Below are 10,943 nucleotides of genomic sequence, written 5' to 3'. Positions count from 1 at the left end.
ATTCTAACTTTCAGACTTTTTGACAGCAGACTAGATGACAGAGCTTCTCAACCGAATAATAACAGGTATTTCCCATATTTATTCTGCATTTAATTTCCTCCCGAGTGTCATTTATATTTGTTACTGTTGCTCCAAGATATCTGAATTTCTCCACCTCTTCGAAGGATAAATCTTCAATTTTTATATTTCCATTTCGTACAATATTCTGGTTACGAAACATAATCATATACTTTGTCTTTTCGGGATTTACTTCCAAACTTATTGCTTCACTTGCTTCAAGTAAAATTTCCGTGTTTTCCCTAATCGTTTGTGGATTTTCTCGTAACATATTTACGTCATCTGCATAGACAAAAAGCAGATGTAACCCGTTCAATTCCAAACCCTCTGTGTTATCCTGAACTTTCTTAATGCCGTATTCTAGAGCAAAGTTATAAAGTAAAGGTGATAGTGCATCTCCTTGCTTTAGCCCGCAGTGAATTGGAAAAGCATCAGATAGAAACTGGCCTATATGGACTCTGCTGTATGTTTCAATGAGACACATTTTAATTAATCGAACTAGTTTCTTTGGAATACCAAATTCAATAAGAATATCATATAAAACTTCTCTCTTAACTGAGTCATATGCCTTTTTTAAATATATGAATAACTGATGCACTGGACCCTTATACTCCCATTTTTTCTCCAATATCTGCCGAATACAAAAAAAATCTTATCAATAGTCGCTCTATTACACCTAAAATCGCACTGATGATCCCCAATAATTTCATCTACATATGGAGTTAATGTTTTCAAAAGAATATTGGACAAAATTTTGTACGACGTCAACGAAAGTGACATTCCTTGGAAGTTACTACAGTTAGTCTTTTCCCCCTTCTTAAAAATATGTACAATTTCGGACTCCTTCCATTGTTCTGGTACAATTTCCTTTTCCCAAATAGCAGGTACAAGTTTATAAATTTCGCTAGATAATGCGCTTCTACCGTCTTGTATTAATTCCGCTGGAATTTGATCGATACCTGGAGACTTGTACTTTTTCAGATTTTCTATCGCAATTCCGACTTCAGAAAGTGTGGGTTCGGGTATAAATGGCTCAGCAGTTTGTGTTTGAATTTCGTCCCGATCATTTCTATTTGGCCTATGTACATTTAGTAGTTGCCCAAAACAGTTTTTCCATCTGTTCAGAATTGAATAAGCGTCTGCAAGCAAGTCACCATTCTCATCCTGGATCATGTTTACCTTTGCCTGATATCCATTCTTAAATTCCTTTATACCGTTATATAAATCTCGAATGCTTCTATTCTTACTATTTGTTATCATTTCATTTAAGTTTATTTTTTCTATCATTATAGTTGTGATGTGTATAGTTGTACTTCAATGCTAAATGTTATGATTGTTAAATATAACTGTCCATTGTAAATTAGTATGGTAACAATTACAAACCATATTGCCATAATATAATCTAAATTTAACAGAAGAAATACTAAAATCAGAAGTAACCACTGAAATACTAAAACAATTGTCTTCAGAGACAATTAATATTAGGTACCCTCCACAAAACTGGCTTCATTTATACACTGACGGATCCTTGATCTCCAGAGAACAAGGTGTCGGTGCAGGTGTTACGTGCTGTCTCTTCTCACTTTATAGATCTCTTGGATATGGAACAACAAGTTTTAATGGAGAAATCATTGCAATAAGTGAAAGTCTCAGGAATCTTCTATGCCACATCAATAAATTTAAAAATGCAGTTATATTGTCAGACTCCAAAGCAGCTATTCTATCAATAGTCTCTAAACACACACCTTCATCTCAAACAGCAGTAATAACTAAAATGCTCTCTCAATTAATATCACTCAATAAAAGAATTGTATCCCAATGGATACCATCCCATTATGGAATCCTGGGAAACGAGAATGCAGATGCTTTAGCAAAGAAGGGCAGCACTGCTACTTACAGATCTGTTATTAAATCTACGTATTACTCTGTGAAAAGATTTATTAAATCTACATACTTAAACTTCAACAAACAAAATTTGATAACACAATCTCAAGGGAAAAAATGGAATTCTCTGCATCAAAATCCACAGTTAATTCCCGATTTACCACGAAAATCGTCTGTAGCTGCATTTAGATTGGCAACAGGCCATGATTGTTTGGCCAAACACCTGCATAGAATTAGAATATATCAGTTCCCTAACTGCCCATTGTGGAACTCAAACCAAGAAATGGATTCGGAACACCTCAAAATCTGTGCTTCAGTGGCTGGCCATGATAATATCTTTGAAAAATATTGGAGTGCAAGAGGTCAAATGACTTTATTGTCAAACGCCTGGCATTAGAAAACAACAACAACAACAAGATATTGCCATATACCGTTACTTAGCATGACATGAAATGTAATTTATAATTTTTTACGGTGGAAAAGAAAATATGCAATTTAAGTACAAATTTTGCTTCTTTCATTCATTCTTTTCTCATTGAAATCAGGCACAAACTTAGCTATAATTTCTTGCCAAGCATTCGTTTTCATCACTTTATTGCTATAGTCATCGCCTTTGACATCCCGAATAGCAGGTCGAATTTCTACTTCACTTATAAAATCTTCTGTGTTAATCAAATCTAAACTCATGGCTGGATAGACTAGTTTCACTGTGCTCGAATACAGAGTGAATGTTCTGTTGGCAATCTGCAAGCTGTGTCCTGTGATTAGTGTCCCAGTGTGAAAACTCCAATTCAAAGAAATGTATATCGAGCAGTGACTGGTCTGGACACAGTGACCTTATCCGTCACATGTGTAGAGGGCGAGACACCGCTGGGTCACTGTGACGCTCCAATTCAAACTAATTTATCTCCGTCACTGGTGTCCTAGTGTGAAAAGCGTCTAATACAGTGAAAGAAATTTTATTCAAACATAAAAACTGTGGGCCAAGGACTAAAACAATCAAATTTCAGTTTTCGCTGTAAAAAATTGCCCCCTGTCCTCCCAAAAATATTTTTTTGGGGGGTTTATTTTGTGTGAAAATCCTTAATTTTTTGTCGAGCAATCAGGGGAAAAAGAGTTTTCCAAAACTGGATAAAAATTGCAAATGTTTCTCCCAAGGGTAGATAAGTACCGTCAGTGAATATTATTCACAATTTTTATTTAAAATTGTAATTGTTGTCTAATGTCTCGTTTAAAAGACTGACAATATTCAGAGACATTGAGGTAATGACAGAGTGGTAAATGATAATAGAGCATTGAAAATGTGATGTGGCTGTTTTGCACAGAATTTCATACTGACGTGGCACAAAGACATACGTCCCAAGGGCCGCACCATGTGTTGGGACGTTTCAGATGTACAGAACAAGGCTGCAGTGAACTTATTCCCCTGTCATGGCATGCGGGGAAATCAGCTGTGGCGATACAATCCGGTGAGCTAATTGTGCCTTCGAATTCTATTTTATAATTCTTTCTGTCATATAAGAGGGGCTCACAACCAGAGTGGACCAAGTCTACCAGTGGTCAGTTTGTGGATTAATACAATCTCAGATGAAGAAAACTTAGACTTATTCATTGCCATAATAAACCAAGTCCATAACTCATTTGTTACTCCACAGAGGGCAGCATTTCCTATGGAAGGTGAAGGTTGCTAAGCATGAGCCAGGTACTTTAAGACTCAATTTAGAAAAAATAATTCCAGAAGGACTTGGTCCACTCTGGTTGTGAACCCCTCATATATTTTACATTTCTTTATTGACTACTAGAGTTTCAGGAAAAAATTTACTGGTCTCATTTCTTGCCCAGGTCAAATGTAGCTCTATCAGTCATCATTTTCGACCATGAACGCATCATTGTAGGTAACAAATTCGGTGTTAAGAGATACTTCTGTCTTATACACAGAATTCTTTTACTGCCAGACTGATAGAATCCATGATGGTTGGAAAGACCATAACCAAATGTATTACCAACTGCCTGATCCTCCAGCTACTTGCTTATACAGTGAAACCTGTTCAAATTGGAACCTGAATAATCCAGAATCCTGTCTATTTCGGAACATTTTATTGGTCCCGGCGAAATTTATATGTATTATGTGTAATTTTTCCTGAATAAAACGGAAACTGTCCAACGCGGAAACGGAAACTGTCTGCTACTGTTTAAAATGGAAACAATATTTTGGACACGCTATGTTTTGAAACAGCGTGTAATTTCAAGGAATATACGAAATAATATGTAGGTCACTAAGATAAAAACAAGTTTTCTTTGCAAAATTCTAGAGGGTACGAGGGTGTGTTGGCCTGTCGGTCAAATTTTATTACCCTGTTGACTAGGCAGACGAGTCCCTTCAAAGATTTTCAATGCTTCATACCCGTATATTGTCGTAGCTAAACAGAGCGCAAGTGTAGTGATTTCCAGGTTAAAAAAAAAAGTTGCATAAAATGTGGCATTAACATTAAGTGATGAAGTAAAAGTTATCGAGATAAAGGAAAATTAGAAACAAAGTCTATGTGAAATAAAATATTACAGTACAGTACAGTTGTGGAAAACTTAGATGTGACACTTTAAAAAATAAAGATAATAATGAGTGAGTAGCGTGTGGCCAATATTGGTAACACAAAAGGAACCAGAAAGCAACTGTTTATGTGGAAATAAATTAACTGTTGTGGGAGTGGGTTCTTCATGACCTTTCAAAGAACAAGCCAATTTCTGGATCTATCCTGCAAAGCAAGCTATTGGACTGGGAAAGAACTTAAATAAACCAGAATTCAAAGCTTCTAATAGATGGCTCCTAGTCCAATTAATTAATAATGTGCAGTGATATGCAGTACAGTATTAGAGTATAGTGTTAGATATTAAATAGAATGAGATTAGTAAACTTTAGTAATGTTTAATGACTAATGAATGAGTTACGATAATATTTATACAGAAAATGAGATTTTAATCAAGATGATTCACCAACGTATAAGCGACAGAAAGCTGATTTAATGTGATGAGTGTTAAATAGAATATTTTGTACTTCTTGCAGTTTGCGGTATACCATTTTGTTTTTCATGTATATGAATGACAAAATATTCCATTTTAATGTCACACCTGAATAATACGGAAACCTGTCCACAACGGAAAAAAATTAGGACCATGTCACTTCCGTCTTGAACAGATTTCACTGTATATTAATTAGTTCCTTCAGTCCTTCCTCTGTTCTTTACTTTGTTAGTTCACTTATTTATCCATCCATTAAGATAAGATTAGAGACCTTGTATTCCAAATCCATGGCACTACATCCCTTTGAAGGGCCAAGACCGAGCAGCCGGCTGCTGGCCTCACGTCCACATCCCGAAGCAGAGGTGGACGATCATCTAACCAGAATGGAGGTATCGTGTGGTTAGCACGATGATCCCCCCAGCCATTATAGCTGGTTTGCGAAACCAGATTTTCTCTACCTATCGTAGCTCCCCAAGTGCATCATGATGCTGGGTGGGCACTGGCCGAAATTTCATGAGAAAATTTCTTCCCCCATGAGGACTTGAACCAGTGCGCATTCTGTAACGTGAGTCCTGGGCAGGATACCTTAGATCACGATGCCACGGTGTGGGACAAAGACCCTGTATTACCAGTGTTAAATTAACCATCTTTAAGTATCCTTATCACAGAAAGTGTTACAGATATCTCTGTGAATATTTTAAACTGATTCTTTGTTATCTTAAAAGTGCTGAGCTCTTGTTTAAAAAGTGTACTTTGTGAAAATAATAAGTTATGACTTTCTACTACTTTTTAAGAAAAATGAAATTGCATTAATATGAATGCACAACAAAGTTTTTAAGCAAATGACCTGAAACTAGAGCACAACAATCAATTTAATACTGAAAATAAGCTGGAAAAATTTCATGCTTCTATCTATCTTAATTTCTGAGAAATAGGTACACAAGTTGGAAATTTTTAAAGCCCAGATTAAATTCACAGTTCAGCATGCTGTACTAGTACAAGAGCTCAGACTCACAGTGCAGCTTGCTGTACTTGTACAAGAGTGTGGCCATTCAGCTACCCAATCATTCACAGAATAGGAGTGGTAAGCACAATAAAGGTATGGTCACACGTCGCTACTTTTGCAGCGATGCAGTACAAAAAACTGCGCAACTCTCATACTGCGACGTGTGAACAACGGTGCAACCCGAAAAGTAGCGGCTGCCAAACCTGCTGCTCGCTACTTTTTCATGCTGCGTGCAGCTTAAAAGTAGTGACGTGTGAACAGGGTTCTCATGGTTGCAGCTGCAGCATTTTTGATATCTGTTTTGTTGAAACTTTAGTTGCAGTTGCGACCAGTGTTGCCACCCAAATGTGCCAATGATAATTTCATTATTTGGATGTATTTTAATGTTAGATGTGATGAAAATAAATTATTTGTAAAAGTTATTAAATGCATAACACAGTCTGAGCATATTTTCTGACGACATAATTCACTTTTTTAATTTTCTGTAGCGTAGTTTCAAACAGGAGGGTTGCCAACATTGATTACGTGAATATGCTGTTGGTTATCATTTAAGTATATAGGCGTTTTTAAAAGCTTTATAGTAAAAATAATGCCAATTTCTGAATACTAGTTAGGACAGAAGCAAATAAGAGATAAATAAGCTTTTGCATGAGTTTATTAATAATGCGAACATAACCACAAAATGTATATTGAGAAGTCAACACGGAGATGGAAACCTGCAGCATGACTGCGGCTGCAAAAGTAGCACCTTGTGTGTGAACAGACTCGCAACCTCCAGTTGCAACTTTTGCTGCACTCAGGTTGAGGAGCACGAAAAGTAGCGTGCAGCTCGCTACTTTTGGCTTACGTGTGAACACGACACGCAACTTTTGCAGCTGCAGTACAAAAGTTGTGCTGCAAAAGTAATGACGTGTGACCGTACCTTAAGTCTCTGGGTGCAATGAAAACTTTTGGGTCCTTTCTCCATACAAGAGAGAGAAAAAAAAACTCCTGATAAAAAAGTGACAAAGTATATTACTGGTCAAAAGTTTTCGATCACCTATCAAAACTATGGATTTGTGGTTAAAATAGGGATTTCATTTTGAATATTCTATCATATCATAATGCTAGAGAGAGAAAATATTTATTTTGTTGGTCTGTTTAGCTTTTCCGATGTGTTTGTACATTGAAATAAAGTATATAGTTGTTTTCATAGCTGATCGAAAACTTTTGACCGGTAGTGTAAATGTTAGAAAACTTAAATTAAAAAAAAAAAAAACACAGAATATTAAACTTGTTTTGAAAATTCACAATAAAGATAGCCATTACAGTTTTCAACAATACCGCCAACTTACGAAACAATCATTCAGCTTCAGAAACTCCAAACTATAACCTTTCCTTCTTTCCTTACCAAATAATTTGAGATATATTTATATTTGTATGCAGTAGTATCGATGAAAAAAAAAAGTAGTTTGACACATAAAACATATTACATATTTAAAAGCACTTACGATTAAAATTTTTCAATAAATTATATACCAAATTGCACAGAAAATTCCAAATTATTATTTGAAACAAAAACCAATTTGTTTTTTCAAAATTTGGCCTCTGATCTGACCTTGATTAGTTAATAATGTCACTGACGTGTATATTATTATTTTTTGTTCTTTATGTGGGGAAGGGACTCAAAGGCTAGCCAAAGGCTTATTGTGCCTTAGAATCCTTCTTGTGGGCAGGGTTGTTTGAGTCTGGTGCGTTACAGTGTTGCAACTTGTTACATTTCGTACTCTCCAAACTATTGGGCGTATCAAAAAACTTATTTGACAAAAGTTGTTTGCATTGACTTCATCTATTACCTCTGCGAATTAATGTAATAGATTCCCTTTCACCCTGTATATAAAACTTAGTCAGTTATTGTATTATGTTGCTTAACTGTGAACAAACCAGAGTACAGTGCACTGCATTTTGAATTGGACATGGAATACAGGCTTATGATCAGATACGAACTTCGACAATGCTGAGTGTTTGATCCCCTACATAAAGAGTCATAAATTGTGATTGGGCAAAGTGATGCCAAGCCTCCATGCATGCATGTTTGCCCAGTCAGTGTCAATCACAACCTTATTTCTCATGCACTGTATATTTACGTATTCTTAATACCCATTAAATTTAATTTTAGCAAACACTGACTTACAGTAAACTCCCTTAAACATATAATATGATACTGTCACAAAATCACACATATTTTTGAATACTCTAATAAAATTTACAATTTCCATATGCAAACATATAGCATTTCTATTGACTTACTTTTCTTTTCCTTCTATAAGAATGTGGGGAAAAGTACCAGTAATTTTGGTGGAGGAGTTGAAGCTGTTTATACATTCTTTCAAAATTTATTTCTTTGGATTCATCATTGGAAGAATATAGACATGTTATGTGATTCTAGAGCCACAATCCAGTCAGTAGTCCACACCTGTGGAGTAACGGTCAGCGCGTCTGGCCGCAAAACCAGGTGGCCCGGGTTCGAAACCCGATCGGGGCAAGTTACCTGGTTGAGGTTTTTTTCCGAGGTTTTCCCTCAACCCAATACGAGCAAATGCTGGGTAACTTTCGGTGCTGGATCCCGGACTCATTTCACCGGCATTATCACCTTCATCTCATTCAGACGCTAAATAACCTAGATGTTGATACAGCGTCGTAAAATAACCCAATAAAATAAATAAAAAAATCCAGTCAGTAGTATCAGCAAATCAACCTAAAATAAAAAAAATAAAAGAAATCCATTTAGTGATTAAACAAATTCAAAATTTAAATACAATTATAGTTCTTCATTGGTTTCCTGCACATTTTGGTATAGGCGAAATTGAGAGAGTTGACGTTCTAGCAAAGAAAGGTGCTAAAATTAAACAAAAAGAAAATTATAATTTTTCTTATTGTTTCATAAAACTAGCTATTAAAATTAAATAAAAAATAATTACAATATCCAAATTTTAAATGCTAAAGAAAATTCTCATTGGAAAAAATCTACTAGAAAATCCTGCTGTGGCCATGTTCACACTCCTTACTGGTCACGATTGTCTGGGTAAACATTTATGACATTCTGTCTACTTCAAATTATGTATTGTGTTCTCAAGAAGAAGAAATGGATAAGAATCATTTAACACACAGTGAAGAACTGAATCAAAATGAAAGTCTTACATCTAAATACTGTGAAGCAAGAGAGAAAATAACTCTATTCTGAAATCAAGAACATTAGATACCTACCTAGTTTTAATCGAGAGAAAACCCTCTAACCTTCGAACCAATTAACATCCAACTAGATTTAGAAGAACCAGTTACAAAATCTGAAACTTCCAAACCTGTACTAAAAGCGCTGGCATTAGAAGCTGTGAACAATAGATACCCACCAGAAGAATGGTTACATATCTACACAAATGGGTTTACTATCGATAACAACTCAGGATCAGGAATTACGTGTGCGTTATTCTCATTTTATCAACCAGCAGGCCATCATACAACAAATTTTGATGCGGAAATAATGGCTATTCATATCTCACTTCAACACCTACTATACAGAATAGATAAATTTCAAAATGCTGTTATTTTCTCTGAATCTAAAGCAGCATTATATGCAATAAATTCATATAAAATGATGTCAATCCAAATTAAAGAATGTCACAAAATGATCCAACAACTTCAAAAACTACAGAAAAGAATTCAATTGCAATGGATACCTGCACATTGCGGAATTGCTGGAAATGAAACTGCTGACTTTCTTGCCAAAAAAGGATCCAATTTAATTCAGAATACAAATACAAGCCTACCTTTTACATCCATCAAAAGACTAATTAAAAATAAATATAAAATCAAGCAAAACCAAGCACTATGTACCAAAGCCAAAGATAAAAAATGGAGCATTTTAATAAAAAAAACAGAAATTATTCCAGAAATCCCACGTAAATCTGCAGTAGCAAAATTCAGACTACTTACAGAACACGATTATTTGGCCAAACACTTGAATAAAATAGGAATTTACACAAATCCAAATTGTCCTCTATGCAACAAAGAAGAAGAAATGACTGAAGATCATCTCATAACCTGTGAAATTCTACCTGATGGATCCACCACAGAGAAATATTGGAGAGCAAGAACGCTAATGGCTTTGTTGCCAAAGCCCGGCATTAGATAACAACAACAACAACAGTTTTAATCGAGATATTAATGCATACTCTTGACTGCAATGTACTGCTGCTAGTACCACATTGCTGTCACCATACCTTGTATAGGAATATAGAACGGTTTCGGAATTTCGATAAAACGGATTGTGTATTCCGAAATTCATTCAAAGTATCAAATCCATTGAAAATAGGATTTTCTTTAAAGTGGGGTTTCTCGAATGTGGGAATAAGTTCTATTGTTTTTATGGTAATTCTTCTGAGACTTTTGAAATCATTCCTTGAAAAATGGGAACATTAAAATTAGATTTTACTGTATATGAAAATTTTAATGAAAATATCGAACCTTTCATCCTTACAGCACATTTTGTAACATTGTCTGGGTTATATCAGTCTGTTATATAGAGGGTTATATGGAGTAGTGAACTAAGAACATAATTTTTATACCAGTTGGATAGATCTCGTTCTTTTGAAATGTACTCTTATGGAATCAGTAATTCTCTCTATTGCTTCAAGAGAATAGTGTGTTGTGTATTGAACAGATAATAGCTGTTGCTTGTTATAAATAGGAGCAACAATGGCTGGTCCATGGTGGCAATCCGAGATGCTTGGATTCTGATCCAGGAAGACAAATGCTTTATGTCTCAAATCTTATCGGGAAATAGGGTCATCGGGTTTCGAAGGCAGTGAGGGCACTGAAGTATTTATAAGGCATTTAAACTGTATTGTCGGCGCATTCAATTCACACATTTCTGCTAAGGCTCTTTATAAAGACTCTTCTGATCACAAATTCCTTATTGATTTTCTTCAGTGTCTCACAA

At 35.4% G+C, this 10,943-nt stretch overlaps 1 pseudogene; it reads left to right on the top strand.

Annotated features, from left to right (window-relative positions):
• LOC138698968 (putative polypeptide N-acetylgalactosaminyltransferase 10) overlaps window positions 1–10,943 on the top strand; it is a 38,593-nt pseudogene that overhangs the window by 19,964 nt on the left and 7,686 nt on the right.

Source organism: Periplaneta americana, chromosome 4, assembly GCF_040183065.1.
Source record: "Periplaneta americana isolate PAMFEO1 chromosome 4, P.americana_PAMFEO1_priV1, whole genome shotgun sequence".
NCBI lineage: Eukaryota > Metazoa > Arthropoda > Insecta > Blattodea > Blattidae > Periplaneta > Periplaneta americana.
The sequence above is the reverse complement of the archived record's forward strand: the minus strand, read 5'-3'. Positions and strand labels throughout refer to the sequence as shown.